At 45.2% G+C, this 15,657-nt stretch overlaps 1 long non-coding RNA gene across 3 annotated transcripts in view; it reads left to right on the top strand.

The window, feature by feature from the left end:
- The first annotated feature begins 1,282 nt into the window (after positions 1-1,282).
- The window catches only part of LOC144173424 (uncharacterized), a 62,428-nt gene continuing 48,053 nt past the window's right edge, over positions 1,283-15,657 (top strand). The window contains exons 1-2 of one of the 3 annotated variants that reach the window (XR_013323265.1): positions 1,283-1,424; positions 12,661-12,769. This is a non-coding gene — a long non-coding RNA (uncharacterized LOC144173424). Of the gene's footprint in view, positions 1,425-12,660; positions 12,770-13,881; positions 14,007-15,657 lie in introns of those variants that run through there. The other 2 variants (XR_013323264.1, XR_013323266.1) reach the window with 2 other exon arrangements.

The raw sequence follows: 15,657 nt of genomic DNA, 5'->3' as shown, positions 1-15,657 counted from the left end.
TGATTTGAAGGATAGACGTAAGGGCCACAATTCGCTCGTGCGAGTTACCCAAAAAGAGCTATCGCCCTTAAGAAATCGTACCTGACAGTCGCACCTTTTTCAAACTTCGCTTTACGGGTTGTGCAAGTTTTCTCGCGTAGAAGAAGGGGATGGCCGCACGTTAACTTATCCTAGTTTTCTCTTACTGCTTTCAACTAACCTGGCGGCCTATGAAAACGCAAGAAAAAATATGGAATAAAATTTCTTCTTGGAAAGACAGACAGGAATAGTTTTGTGCAGTGGAGCGCACCGGGGGAGGGGGGGGGGGGGCGACGACCGAGGATGTCGTCTCAATTACAAAACTGTATGTGTACAAGAGGTCACATAAATATGGCATTTGCAGGGTCTTTATTATACATTTTATAGAACGCAAATGTGCACCCTTTCTTTATCACGTACCCGCGTTGCAGACATACAAAGACCAGTAACGCGTCGCAAATCCCTTAGTCTTCAAAATTTTCGAACGAATATGCGTTGGTGAATTTACACCGGTTGCAGGATTCCGGGCTACAGATTCGATATCAGGATCGTGAACTGCCTGCACGCAGGTTTCATTTATAGACGTGTTTGTATCTTTTTCATTGTGCATTTTCATGACTATTAGGGACATGGCGTTGCTTTTCAAGTGTGTATCTTCTGACCTTTCCCCTGTCCTTAGCTCTGTTTGGTTCCGAAGCTAAGATCCACTGAAACCAACAGACACTATACCACCTAATGTAGTCACACTGTGTTAGAAACGTTTTTATTCACTGTATGAAATTGACGCTCTGTGACGCTGCGAGGGTAGACGTTCCTTTGAAATACTGAGGCAAACAAGTGGGCTTGCAAGTCTCGATTTTTTTTTTTTGAGATTAATCCCGAAATATTATGTATTTCTTACGTTGAAATTTTCAAAGTATATCATCGGAGGGCAACTGCGGCTACCAGTCAAAAAAGCTTTAGAAGTACGCCGTGGCCTAGAGGTATATTTATATGTACATTTTTTGAGAAATGCAACTAAAAAATTTGAGTGGGTGAGCCGAACAGAAAAGTAATCTGTAAGTGCTCTAGCGAAAATGTCAACATAGACGCGGCAGTGGCGCGACCGACCTTTGCATTCTATTTTCGGGCTATCAAAATTTCTGCGCTCCTCGCCACATGTCCACATTTGACGTTGTTAAATCCAAGTTAATGTCACGGAGCATTCTATTACATGCTTATAAGTAGCGAAAGGGCTGCTTATTTTAACCAATTGGAAGTTTTTTAGAAGCTTAGAGTTTTTTCAACAAGATGAATCCTTTTCCTACGCCGTAGAAGGCCGAACACCCTTAGTACAAACCAAGTTCCATCTTGTTTTTTGAAAACCACAACTCTTCCAGGGATTATTTCAACGTGCATCTTTGCTGGTAAGAAACAATATTTCCAAAAATGACTAGCAAACATCGCGTTTTGTGTTTGGCGCCACTTGAATACAATTGTGTACGGCATTATAACATACCAGGAGTAGGCACATTATTATTTCAAAAAGTAAGCCGCACACTCTTTGTTCGAGGAAAGCTGAGCCCTATCATAAAAAAGATAGTTTACTGCGAACCTCCCAAAACGATTAAAATTGTAGATCGTTAAACACGAGGGCCTGTGTTGAATTGTAGTGTTGCGAATAAACGGGTTTCTTTCATGCTCATTTTCACAGCGTGGGTCTGATTGGTATAAGTATATTATTTAGTATAATATTTACATAACATATTATATTTTTTAACATATTATAATATATAATATTTACATGGCCGACAACAGAGCTCTTACACCTGATATGTGTAGCATGCAATATTTACCATTGACACCTACCTACAGAATTATTATGTTTATTTAAAAATCTGGTAAAGAGCATTTTTCAGCATAGGTGGTTTGGGACCATTTGGAATAAAACATTGTTGCCATATTCACGACCACATTGTACTAAGTTCTTATTAGCTAAATCGACAACGTAATTTTTGAAATAAAGAACAACGGAGAAGATCAAGGGGGGGTGGGGGGCAGATGGTGCGCAGTGTGTGTCTCTCCTGCTCACATACCATGTTTTTATGCCGGGAATATAAACCACCGAAAGTATATATTGACTCACCACGAACGGCGGCTTTATAGATTCAATAAATTTCACACAGAATGGCCGACGGATACCACACGAGAAATTTGAAGTATCAAAGAATAAAAAATATGCCAAGGAATGCTCGGAACAACTGCACACATCTCAAATGTGCTCCCATATACAAAGTAACTACTCGAGATCAAAAGGGAATTGGATTACTTTTTGTTGTATGTGGGGCTTCAACCACGAGCCTCCGGAATGCGAGACGAGCACGCAACCATTCTACCACCTCAGCTTTTTGTTACCTGCTTACTATTCCGAATAAAACATGAGCAGCCATAAAAGCCCCATGACACGTCAGCCACACACTGGCAGGTTGTTGTACCTAGAAATGTTTAAGCGTGCCAGTTTATATAGAACTTTCGCAGTGTCTTGGGTGTCTTCCGACGGCGCTCCAGCACAGCACTGCATCCATCGCTAGAGCGCCGCCGTCCAAGGAAATTCGAAGTTTTAAAGCCACACTCGCACATTGATTGCTGAGCGTGTGCCGGTGTCGTGCAGACGTTATGACGTAGCTTCGGGAAATCAAGGCCAGTAGTTGGAGTCTGGCTATTGCCTACTTTGTTTTTTATAGTCTTTTGATTCAATTGGGATTTTTATGACTTAGGTCAATTAGGATTTTTGTGACAGGCTATTTTTCAGTGCTTTAAGTGGCTGCTTTCCGAGTGTTAGGTTACTTTAGGTTAGACAAAGCGAGAGACACCGAAAGAGTGCCAGGCGCGGCATTTGTCGCGAATCGCCAGTGGACGCTGCTTTAGTGGAAGCCTAATGATTCCGTCTAACGGCAGTATATACGCAGCGTAGAACCTCTGTCCCCTCTGGTCTGTCCCCTCTGATATGTTGCATGGTGCGTATGCAACATACATTTCAATAAAAAACTTCTAACCTGCCTAGCTTGCTTATTAAAGGTACTTAAGGTGACTGGGTAAACAAGTAAATGTCACTTAGCAGCATGCAGTACGGTGTACCTGGGTAATTTTACAGTGTTCATTACAAAAGTTGCAATTAGGCGACTAGCCAAACACGTTTCTCCCTATAGCGCCTGTACGGGCGTTTCACCGACTCTCTCAGCCGTAATAACGCAGACAGGAAAAAAAAAAGAAGGAGGGCAAAAGAGTCGTTGTAATAATGACACATGCATTACGACACACATATTCCGCGTAAGATGATGTGATGGACTTGGCGCCGCTTTGGGCACCACCCGATAACCCTACATAACATAGGCACGATACATACCACGCTGTATGTCTTCTATTTTATCTGTGCGGGGCACACTGCGGTAGATTTTAAGTTATATACACCAACAGCAAATGTGAAAGATTGACACCTGCGGTAATTCGGCAGTCAAGAAAAGCGGAAGCGGCGGAAGTGGCGGAAGGCGGCGACTAGAGACAAACCAGCGGCCAACAGAGTGTGAGGAATCAAAGAACGGGAAAACGTCCACCACTGAGAAAACCGATGGTGGAGCAGGGGAGACGGCCGGCAAAGATAACCAGAGCGAGTTAGAGTGAAGGGAATGATGCTCCCGTGATGGATATCGAAGCGTCTACCCTAGGAACAGATGTGAAGCAGCTACGAGTGTACGGCGCTGGGGCAAAGGTCTCGCTTGAGCAGTACCATTTTCAACACTAATCGAATGCGCCCCGACGCCATTCCTACCACAAAATAAAGCTACACAATAAGAAAATTTATGTTAAAAAAATTGACGCTAATATCGCATTCCTAAATCCTCACCGGTTCTAGGGTTTGCAATACTCTTAAGGCAACTTATTTATTTTCGTATATAAACAAACTGCGTTACTGAATATGTTAGTTTTCGTGTGTTAGATGTGCTAATTTTTCTTTGCGCATAAAAGCATGGGTGTTTTTACCAGTTCCCCATATACCAGCTCAAAGTTACCCAGTCCCGGTACTAGAGAAAGTTCTTTGCCTACATAACTAGGTGTTAATGGTCATCATTAGGGCACATATTCATTTCGTTGCTGAAAACCTTTTATAACAGAAAATTACCTTGCTCAAAGTTACGCCCAAGTAGCCAACTAAAGATGGGGCCCAATTCGTACCGGGTTTCGTAAAATATTCTTCGAATATAAATAGAAATTGTTGAGCTCACAAGTTCGAAAGAAATATAGGGACACTGCAGTGGTTTTGCTTATCCGTAAAATAGGTCATGGCGCAAAGACGTCAACTGTATATTCTTTATTGTTAAAACTAATATTCGTCAATTATGGAAATTTGTGGCGCATGATGCGGCGGGATTTCTGGAAATACTTTGATATCGCTTTGATTTCTTCGATGTAAAGGATGCCCTATATGGTGCCTCAGAGTCACGAGTGACTACGAGGGTGCTAGCGAGTACATGACTGCCCTTTCCTCTCCCTTCTATTATACGGAGAAAGTATGAGGTGTCCTGAACAAATAAAGGCAGAGCTGCCGCATTCCATGACAAATAATGATTCAGAAACACGGATAATGCTGTCGATCAGAAACACGGATCACCACTAGTGGTGTTGTTGGAAACAAGGGGCTGGCCATGAATTCTGCCATTAAAAGTGATTTTGCGGGGACGGCATGAATCTTAGGTAGAAGGTAGAAATGTCGTAGTTGCTTAATAATTGGCCTCAATGGGTTTAGGTCAGTCGTCCTCCTGAATTACTAGGACATCAGATCTGTTAGGGGGTAAACCATAATATCATGAGCTAAGTTCTCCTAGTGGCAATGGCTTTTAAGCTGCCTATTGGCCTAATCTCTATACTCTTCCACTGGGAAGACGACTATGTCATCTCCTTTTGTCCCAGGTTCAATAATTATGCCAGTACTGGCTGTTAGGTTATTCATAATAACTTCTTGGGCAGTCATTCTAGGCATTGATTTAATTTCGGTATTTCCGGTTACAGTTTAGGATAGTGGTTCGATATAAAAATCTTGTTCGAAATTTATATCCATCTTGTATCCACGTTCTTGGTGCATGAAGAGCATTCTCGTTGAGGTCGCTAAGGACTTGCTTTCCATAAAAAAATAGTTGTCTGATTCTATGAAAAACTTCAGTTACGTCATTCTGTAACCCTTAATATATTCATGCGCTAATTGGTGGTAAGAAATTAAGAGGTCGTTCAGGGATACTTTTTTTCTTTATCAATATGTTTTGAAAATATCTACAACGCCGCTGGTTCTCCCAACAGAGGAGATGTAATGTGTATTTTGATAGGGAATGAGTATAACGTTCCTCTTACTCGTTCACGAAGACCTCGATTCTACGTTTTTATTAGTATCGAGTTAAGGAATTTTACTGCAGCAACTTCTGATGTTTCTAGATGAACATATGGTTTAATACCCTGTAGCTGGGCTTATCGGAAAGAGGACGTTCTGCAGAGTGGTCTGTGATATTCAGCAGGAGCTGGTCAGGTAGAAATTTAACTTTGTTTACTTCATAGTTCGTTTTCTTTTCGGTTTATCAATGTAATGTGGTCAATTTTCTCAGGGTCAATTATTGAAATTATTTTACTCCGCTTTATCTTAAATGACGACTCGGTTGTCGCAGTGGTCCTGGAGAATTTACAAGAGGAAAAGCGAAGCGTGAGTTAGAATAGGTTGTTACCTGGATTCTTCTTTCGGGGGGAAACCAAAATAGACAAGTACGTCTAAGGTAGATTCTTTTGAGGAATATGTTGCTTTGAAGGTAGGTGGAATAAGTCTTGGTGGGAAGTCTGTAATCAGGTTTTTTGTCGGCGATCTTTTGAACTCTAACGAAAGCGCGGAATAGGAGGCTCACGGCACTTTGTCTACTCGGTCCCAGTCATTTACCTTTGTAGCAAATATACCTCCAGGGTAACACTTTTTTGCTTAGAGTATGACGTTTAGGAGGCTGCTGCTAGGGGAGAGGTACAGCCTATTTGGGTGCTTTTTTCTGTTCCAGTGGGCGTTGCCATCTGCCTAAAAATTAGGAGAGGGGTCTTCGGTGAATCGGGACACTGGTCGTCTACGCCATTTTGAGCCGGTGCTCTTGCCGCGTCCACCGTTTGTATGCTCGCTTCGCATTGTACTGGACACTCTTAGGCGGGAACTCTTACTTGGACATGAGAGTGCACTACTGTTAGGATGTCAGGTTAGCTATAATGTTCTGTGCTGGCCGCAGATAGAAGGATGATACGTGTACTAAAGAACATCACATCAAATTATTTTCTTGGTAGTATTTGGTGCTTTCAGTAATTAACCAGACGCCTCTAAAGCCTGCGTGCAATCCAGTTTGGCCAAATTTTCCTGGTGATCGTGGTGAGTGTCATTGTAGCGCACGATGTCAACAATTCATTGGTTGAATTCTAGGTCCAGGAGAACTTGGTTAAGCTTAACGTTGGGCAGTGTTCAGAGGATTACCTTTGTGTTAGGCCTGTACGTTGGTCTGGACCTCATGTCCAAGAGTTTTCATCCACTCGATATGAAAACGGCGCGAACGTGATCCTTCAATTTGGCACAATCAAGCCAAATAAGATCTAAGGTAGAACAGGCGAGCTCTACAGAATTTTTTGTATGTCAGGAAAAACAAAGGCAGGTGACCACCCTGTGGACTTTGGCGTAGTACCATCGGTTCGTCAGAAAGGTTACCCGAAGAGCGAAACACCTCAAGCCGCCTTGAGTTTGATAAATATGAGAGGTGGCTGCCAACCACTACAGCAGTGTGGCCAGATATTTCTCTGGTGAGAGCACTGTCTAACCAGCTGTTTTTGTTTCACTAAAAGTTTCCTAGCATGGTTGAACCTTTCTAGTGTGGTCCCATAGGTGTCCGGTAAATTCGGCAAAACATAGAATTACTGATAAACAGGAATACTTGAGCCATTTGAGATTTTCTGACGACATAGTCTTGCTGAGTGAGACTGCAGCACATATGCAAAGAATCCTTCAAGAACTACAATAAAAGCGCACGGCCGTGGAACTAGAAATAAATATAAATAAATCCAAAGGAATCACGAATAGGATACCAAAGAGGTCCTCTTCAGCTTAGGAAACGAAACGCTAGAATAAATAATATAACTATTTCAGGCAGATGGTTAGTGCTGACCGCAACCGCGAGAGACAAATGCGGCGCAGAATAGGTATGGACTGGGGAGCACCGGGCAACCACTACCAAATAATCGAAAGTAAGCTCTGTCACTAAAAATAACAATCCCGAACGAGGACATACTGTCGGCGTTGACACACGGAGCTGAAACTTCGCACTTCACTAAACAACTAGAAGGCAAAGTTAGGTCAGCTCTATGAGCCATGGAACGAATAATGGAACGAACACTTAGGAAGGGGAAACGAGCTACCTGGATCAGGGAACAAACTAGAAATGAAGGTAATATTGTTGAAATAAAGAAAAAAAATGGACTTGGGCTGGCCATGTAGTGAGACGAACCGACAACCCGCAGACCATTGGGCCAACAGAGTGAATATAAAGAGGTGGTCTAAATGAAGGACAATGCCAGTAACCCAATGTAGGGACGAAAAGGAGAAATTCGGGGGCAAACTGCAGACTTAAGCGGCACAGGACGAGTGGTTGGAGATCATTGGGAGAGGACATCGGCTTGCAGTTTACATGAGTAGGCTGATAATGATTATGTTGATAATAATGACGATCATTCCCTTAAAATTAGCTTCTCGTTTTGCCCGGAGGAAGTTCTCGGGGCCGTCAGACTTGTCAAAAATGCTGCCACAGCCCAAGGGCTTCTGGCCAGCGTTTAGGAACTCCAGTTGGCAGCCAAATAGTTTTATCCTCTTCCCTCTTGGAGCACGTTTTCAATAGTCTTATGCCTTCTTCATGCTGTATACGGTTCTGTCCACAGCTCGTAAATGTCAACGAATATACCGAGCCCTGAAGCACAGACAGCAACATTGACCTGGTCTTTCTGGCGGTCTTTCTCCAAAATAGCGCAATTTCTGGAGAATACTGAGAGACGTAAGTTCGACTCAGTTACAGCACGAAATACATATCCATCATCTTAAAAAAACGTATGTTGGTATTTCATAGGCCTTTTGACAATTTCGCCCACTTGTCAACGATGGTTGCAACGAATCATCGTGCGGCGTTAGAGTTAGCAAATCTGAAGGGCTCTTCTTTCTTAATAGAACGCTGCAACCTTTACGGCAAGAAATAAAGGCTCATGTTTTTTTATAACTGTAGCAGGAAACGTAAAGGCCTAGAGCTGACCTCGCTCGCACGCGCGGACCCAACCACCAACTCACCCTCATGAAGGGAACGCGCTTTCCTAAGTCTTGGGGAATACGTAAACAACGGCGTAATAGCGTGCAGAACCTTGATTTTGTGACATTGTGACGACCCAGAGGAATAGACGAGGGCATAAGAAACATTTTCAAGCACAACATTGCTCTATTCTGCCACAACAACTGGGTCATCATCAAGATGAATGACAAAACGAGGCCAGTCGCTTTCAGTAATTCCTACTGCTGTTGCCAGTAAATATGCTACGCCGACTAGTCTTCCTTCCACCTCGGTACATCACATGCTCAATGAGAAATTAAGGCCAAATACAAATGGCTCTCCTGATATCTTAAGCGGCCCATTGTGGCCCGGGTGGGGACGACCAGAAACAGCAGAAACCGCAACCGATACAACCACTGGAGTTCACCGCCTTATCGCCGCCCCGCCGGGGCACTTTCAAAAACTTACTTAGACCTTCTATGCCCCTTCTCTACGCAGTAAAATCAGTTGGGAATCTTTGTAAGAACTTACCACATAATGCACCACGCCTAAACAAAGGCCCTTCAAGGAAGTACCCGAGAAGTTAGAAAAATTTGTGTTCGCCTTTTTATTCTGCATACAGGCGCCCTTTAAGGGTGCGAAGGGATTGTACTGTTGACGTCGCGCAATGTATCTTGGCTACAGCTACACGGACCACTGAAGCAGAGCAGAGTACCACTACTGAGCAAGAAAATGAACCGTACGCCTCATCCCAACGCCGTCGTTGAGATAGGGTCGATGATCAGAGACGTTGGTTATATTGTCACGAAGCCAAAGACGACGCAGTTGTCGTGAAAGCAAAAACGTTTATTGGCGCGAACTTGTGCTCCCCTAAAAACTCCAAAAATACAAATACGGCGAAGCAGCAGTCAAGAAAGTGACGTGCGCAGGCGAGTGTCGGTGAAGAGAATGCCGCGGCGTCTGCTCTGCAGGCATTGATATTTTCGCGCGGGTGTTTCTCGAACCGGTCAATCGCATCGAGAAAACTGCAGATAAAAGAAGGCAATTCTAGGCAAGTGGCGTTAGTGCAAAATATTCTCCCTATCAAATGAGATAATCCGTGCACCATAAGAAAGAAAGAATGGAACATGCGCTTCACTCGGGACACAGATAACACAGACCCGCATAGCCGGGCGGTAAAAGCCAAAACATAAATAAACAAATTTGATCCATGGTTCGCGGCAATATTCTGCTGAAACACCTCCCTACATCACGTTCGTGTGTCATACACATACTTCTAGTAAACTAAACAGACGACCACATTCGAAACTACCCACCAAAAGCACCTAAAGGGACAGTATGCTTCTCATGTAGAAAAAGACACCCCATCGCCGACGTCGAAGGCCGCCTACAACATACGAAACAAGGGCCAAACAGCTTCCTGGCGTCTGAGGCGCTGAGAAATTTTTCAGAGCTCGGGTGTTGGATTTTACTACATTTCGCTGACGCTGCCTAAGCGCAAAGGTTCTGTGACGATATTTCGTACTCTACATAATTACGACGTATTGGTTCTCTTGCCTACGATTTCGTGCTACTGTCGTCACCACGTGAGTATAGCGCTCCTGCCTGCTCAGGCGGCTCTGCATGACAAGAGACCAAACCGACTTCCGGGTAGTACAAAGCTTCTGGGGGGTACTTAAGGATCCCGTGTTTACAGAAGCAAAACGACCTCAATAGCCCCGATTATTTTGTGACATGGTCTCTAGACCCTCCCTTGCGCGTCCGATCATTTTTGGTGATCACCTCAGGGCAACGTAAAAAAGCTTTGCAGCGCTAAATATGTCTACAGCGTCGCGAAAACTGATGCGACTGTGACAGCGCTCTGCCACTCGGAGGTTCACCGAGCGATAGTCGCATGAAGTGGAATTTGAAGTTAGCGCTTCTTCTTTAAGCTATTACACTTGGTGACAAAGACTTTCCAATATCAGACGATCAAAAAAAAGGTAACGTAATTGTAAACGATCGTACGTATACAAGTTAGCGAGTCCAGCGGACCGCAGGTTCGTCTGCTGCATGCGGCGCGCCGCGCGTTTGGGCACCTGGGCTTTAGTGCTTGCAGTTTCGTTAAAAACTACTGGTCTGCGTCGCCGTTACGAATAAATGGTGCAGTGCTCACTTTTTATAAAGTTTCGTGCCTGAGTTAGCGAGCATCAGCATTGTGAAATCTGTTTTGTGATTACGAAAGAGCTGCTAGGCCGCAAAATGAAGCAGTCGGGTGAACACAGTAGCCGTTCAGTTTTCTTGTTTTCTCATTTCAATTACACTCTTGCTTCATCCATTCAAATTCGCAATTGCTGGACTAAATCAGAGGTCGTCAACGTTTTGAGGTGGAGAACCGAATTGCATGAAGCCGACGGGGCGGAGGGCTGGACGGCGAATCGGGTGGGAGGGGGCGGTGAGGGGCTTTGCAGGCAAAAATGAAAGAATGATCGAATTGACAACAATATTTGACCACAACGGGGGTAAGTGCGAAGGTGGGGGACAATGGCAACCGTAAGCGATCAATTCCCTGTCCTTGTCTCCCGTCTAACCCCATTTGAGTTAAAAACTGGCGTGTGGGCCTTCAGATAGCAAGTGACAAGGGGAGGAGTATAGGGGGTCTTCCGACGAGCTGGGGCCGCATAAAACTGCCCCCTGGGAACTAGGTTGCCAACCCTTGCACTTGGAGGTAATGAATTCAGTTGATGACGATCGTATGCAAAACTTTATGACGCACACCGGGTATACGGCTGTGTTATGTAATGGAAATCCAGAAGTACACATCCAAGCAACCAGCGGACGCGCGGTTTGGTGCTTGTTTCGGGTCCTTTAATTTTGTTTATTGCCACGTCTTCTACCCGCTAGCATACATGTAGAGTGCCCTTCGTAAAACGTGCGGCGTAAAATGTAGCATGAAAAGTCATTTAGTTTGGGACAATATAAAGAAACATTTCCATTCGTTTTCAAGGCATGCCGGGACGGTGATGTGCGCTGAGCCGGCTGCGCTGCTCTAGTCCGCTTCTATGGTCCCGCTGAAGCAACCTTTTACCGTTGCCTCAGGCTATAGGAGAGCAACGTTGTGTGTTCTATGCTACTTTCGAATTGTTTCTTTGTTGGCCGTGCGCAACACGAAAGAACGATAATTATCGCCAGGAAGTTAGACCACCATACCGGGTGATATTGTAGCAGCTTAGAATGTCGGCTGCTCAAGGAGGCGAGAAAGCAGACGTGGAGCTAGTTTGCAGTTTCAAGACAAGACTGTTTATTTTCAAAAGATGCGTATGCTGAGAGCGTCCCCCGAGGAGCGAAAGAAGGGGAACCCCCGCGTCCTTCAAAAAAGAGAAGAAAATGCCCCCCCCCCCCCCCCTCCACTCCCCCCCAAGCGAGCAGACGGCAACGGCGCCAGGACTACTGCCAGGAGCAGGCCGGACAACAAGTTATGTCTCCCCTGGCGGCGACCGTTGAAGAGAGCGGGGGAATGACCCCCGAAGTGAGTAGGCGGCGCAGTCGCCAATATGCGTCTTCCACAAAGGCGCACTGTCGTCAGGCCGGCGGCAGACCGGAGAGAAACGAAAAGCCCCGTCTCGCAGGAGCCGCTTGCGCTGGGGTGCTGAGCGCCTTCCGCTACAATATTATAACGCACGTTGCACAAATCGCGGTAGCTTGCTCAAGAGAAACCCGATATATCGGCTTGATTTAGAGGATAATATTTTGTTTACCATCTGTCACTACTGAAAGGGCTATTTTATTCAGTATGCTATCATTTAAGCACACCAAAACGCGATTCAAGTAAGTTCAACGAAGTTTCGCTCTGCATTTTAATTGAAAAGACATAGAGGGCGGTGCGGGTCGTCTGCTTCTGTACTACCCACACGCGTCGGGCACGAGGGGGCGTCGCACGTTGACAAATTCCAGCGCAGGAGCCCTATTATGCAAATAAAATAAAGGCGCTGTCCTCTACGGGTCCCTTGTTTTAAAAATTTTGCCGCTGTGGTGTTTGCGGCAATGGTAACTTAATCGTCTACATCAACAGCAGCTTTGAAACATGACGACGCGCAAGCTACCAGCTTTAGGTTCCACATTTCAAGACTAATTCATATGCATTTACTACAGTTATGAGACACTGAAAGGTCCACACCTACAGCACTTTTTAAATGCTAAACGTTTGGTCAACTTCTATCTGTTTTCATTGTGTGCGTAAATTGAATTCTACCGTTTTATTTAGCGGGGAGTTTTGTGTTGTTGCCCCGTTGTTGCCAATGTTTCTTTTTTGTAGTTACCTCTGTTCGAACTCGTCGAGGGTCCATGCAGAGACACTCACTTTGGGACCTTGAGCAACAAGTATACAATTCTGGAGGAGTTTACATTGGCTAAACATGTCCACAGTACGTTTTTTTTGGTACTATATTTCATACTTTTCAGAAGTATTCACCAAAAACGAGACATTCTCACATGGATTAAGCGCATCAAAATGAATTAGGATGGAATATTTATTAGTTGGTGATTGATAGTAGTGATCGGTACGGTGAATTTGGGTTGGGTAGGATGGATTCGGGTAGATAAATTAGGATAAATTTAGGTGGAATAAAATTGCTGAGGTAAGTGATGGTTGGAGATATTGTGAATTACGATACATTAAGATAGAATGGGATCAATTTATATTTAGTTACATAAGTGTGGGATTTTAATGGCATTTGGTAAATTTAGAGAAACTACAGTGAATTAGCGTGAATTAGGGTGGCCTATTGTGAGTTAGGTTGAATTAGACTGGTAAATTACCGTGGTTGCTGTGTCGACTGGTGGTGGTGTATATAAACGGTGCCCCTCACAATATTACGAGAGTTCGTCAATACTTTTCTGATCATAAAACTGCTGCTCAAGTGTCGTTTGGGGACAAAGGCTACCGCCAAGGGTGCAACCGCAGATCGGAGGGCCACAAGCGGCCCCGACGTCCCCAGTGTGGGGGGTTGCTGTGCACCTAATTTCGGCGGCACTTTTTTTTTTATAGAAACACGGTCTTGGTAATTATGCCCTCAAGGTTGCTACAAAACAAAGCTGGAAGGAAGGTCCGATACGGGATCTTACTTGGCGGAACGCGCGCTCAAAACGATCGACAGATGTCTGGATTCGATTCTGAGAAATTTCTCATCAGAGGTGATGCATAGGGGATTTGGCGTTAGTTGGGTTCCGTGATGGTTTACATTCTTCCAAGGTGCTTGACACCTGCGCTTCTCTTAGCCTTGCCCAGCTATAGTTTGGAAGCTTCAAAATTTATTTGAAAGCCCGCTGAGAGCACGACTAGGGAATATCTGAAAATGGGGCTGTTCGGCTCTAAAGAAAATTCACGCACGTGAAAGCTTAAGTGGCTTGGTGAACGTGTTCCCTGCTGGTATTCATAGGTCCTAGGGTTCGAAACATTTTTTTTACTTGGCGTGAGGGGGATATAGTAAGTGACATATGTAATTACTTTCGCCCGCCTGTTGCGACAGAGCCCCGTGAGAAAAACAGGGGAGACGTTTCCACTGTGCAGAAGTAAAAGCTGCACGGCTGGCAAAGTATTTCTTTGCGTCTTCCCCGGACTGAGCTTGTGAATGCTTTCCCTCGTCGTAAACAAGAGCTGTGGTGAGTTGTCAGTGCTTGTGTTGTTTGAAATTTTTGACTGCCGTGAAATAATGGTTACTCTCGCTAGTGCCAGTAGTCGTTGATGTTGTCAAAAACAAGGTGGATGCATGGGAGTTTCGTATATAAGACAGGGGCATTTTAAACATTTTTATTTATTATTGCCGCTAACACACGATGAGCCCCTTATTTGGCACATCAACAACAACCAAAGGTATGTACGCAACAAATCACGCGATCCACTCTCTCACTCTCGCTCGTAGATTGAAAGGTATTCATCATAACATAAACCCACGAGTAATAAACACCAATCAAAAGCAACTCTGAGAGCTGTCCATTGACCCTCCGGCGGGCTCTTTAAAATGTTGGCAGAGTCCTTTAATGTTATTCTTTATACGACGCGCGCCTAACTTATGCCCAACGCCGACGAAATTACTGTCTTTGTCAACACGGCAAGTGCATTACAAAGGAGCAGTCACTCCCTCGTCTGACATATCTCTGCCGTCATTGGGACACTCCAGACTCATGAATCTGAACCTCAATGCGTACCTTGACTTTGCAACTTCTCCACATACGGTGGTGGACCTTTCCCTATTCATATCTGGCCCCATGATTGAACTCGCAGAGAGCTCAACCCCAGAACGCACCCGCACTTTGCATGCTCTAAGGCTGCAATTATCCTCGATAACTAGAGATGCATTCTGCCGGCGTCTCAAGGCACCATCGGCGCCACTCGGGCCGCAGACACCAAAGGTTCTGCTTGCTCTAAAAGGACATTCACAACCTCAGTAGACAAGCTCGGGGTCAGAAAGAAAGTGAAATTGCGACGCTTTCTCGTCGTTTCTTCTGCAACTCTAGCGGCAGCAAAGAACACAGCAAGTTAACCGCATGACCATTCACAGGACACTTCCAGAACTTATAACATAATCGTTCCAATTCATCGGTACACGATAAATAAAGAGTAAGTAAAGAGCTTGGCTAAAAATTACGCCCACCTCCCCTCGCGGGAACCCTGTTGCGATGCGACGCTGAAGGGTGTTCCATTGGCTTCGCATCGAGAAATCGTCGGGTATGGCAAGAGAGCAAGCGCAAGTGCAAGCGCAAGCGCGAACGACCGTCGACTGAGAGACCGGCCGGAGCGCGGCACTTCGCTTCTATGAGCAGCGCGCCCGAAGGAGAGGAGACAGCAGTGAGAGAGAATACTGCACATGCGCAGAGTGCGCTGCCTCGCGCAGCGCGGCCGCAGATGTTGGGAGAGAGTATTCGCTATCGGAGAGAAGAGAGGAGGGAGCGGAGGAGAGACGCAGCTGTGCGGACGCGGACGACGGACGCAGGCAGGACAGGGCCGCCGGCAAGAGATGCTCCTCTCAGCGTCGCATCTAATATAGCAGAGAGTGTCTTCTTCGCGGCCTACTTCCTTCCGACCACTTTCCCGGCTGCCATTATGATCAAAGACAGCGCCGCATCATCACCTCCTTTGGCATTGCACAAAGCTCTTTCACGGCGTGACGGCGGATTTTCATGACTACAACTGTATTTAAGGACTCTGATAGTACGCATCATGACAGCCTTGAAAGCACAAGGGTAGTCTTAGTTGGGGGGAAGGAATTTTCTAACCGTAAACACTAAGACGGGAGTTTCGAGGCCTAGAAAA

The sequence above is a fragment of the Haemaphysalis longicornis genome, unplaced genomic scaffold (genome assembly GCF_048455015.1).
Source record: "Haemaphysalis longicornis isolate Haplotype H1 unplaced genomic scaffold, Haemaphysalis longicornis Haplotype H1 scaffold_3, whole genome shotgun sequence".
NCBI lineage: Eukaryota > Metazoa > Arthropoda > Arachnida > Ixodida > Ixodidae > Haemaphysalis > Haemaphysalis longicornis.
Note: the sequence above shows the minus strand (reverse complement) of the source record. Positions and strands in the feature narration are given on the sequence as shown.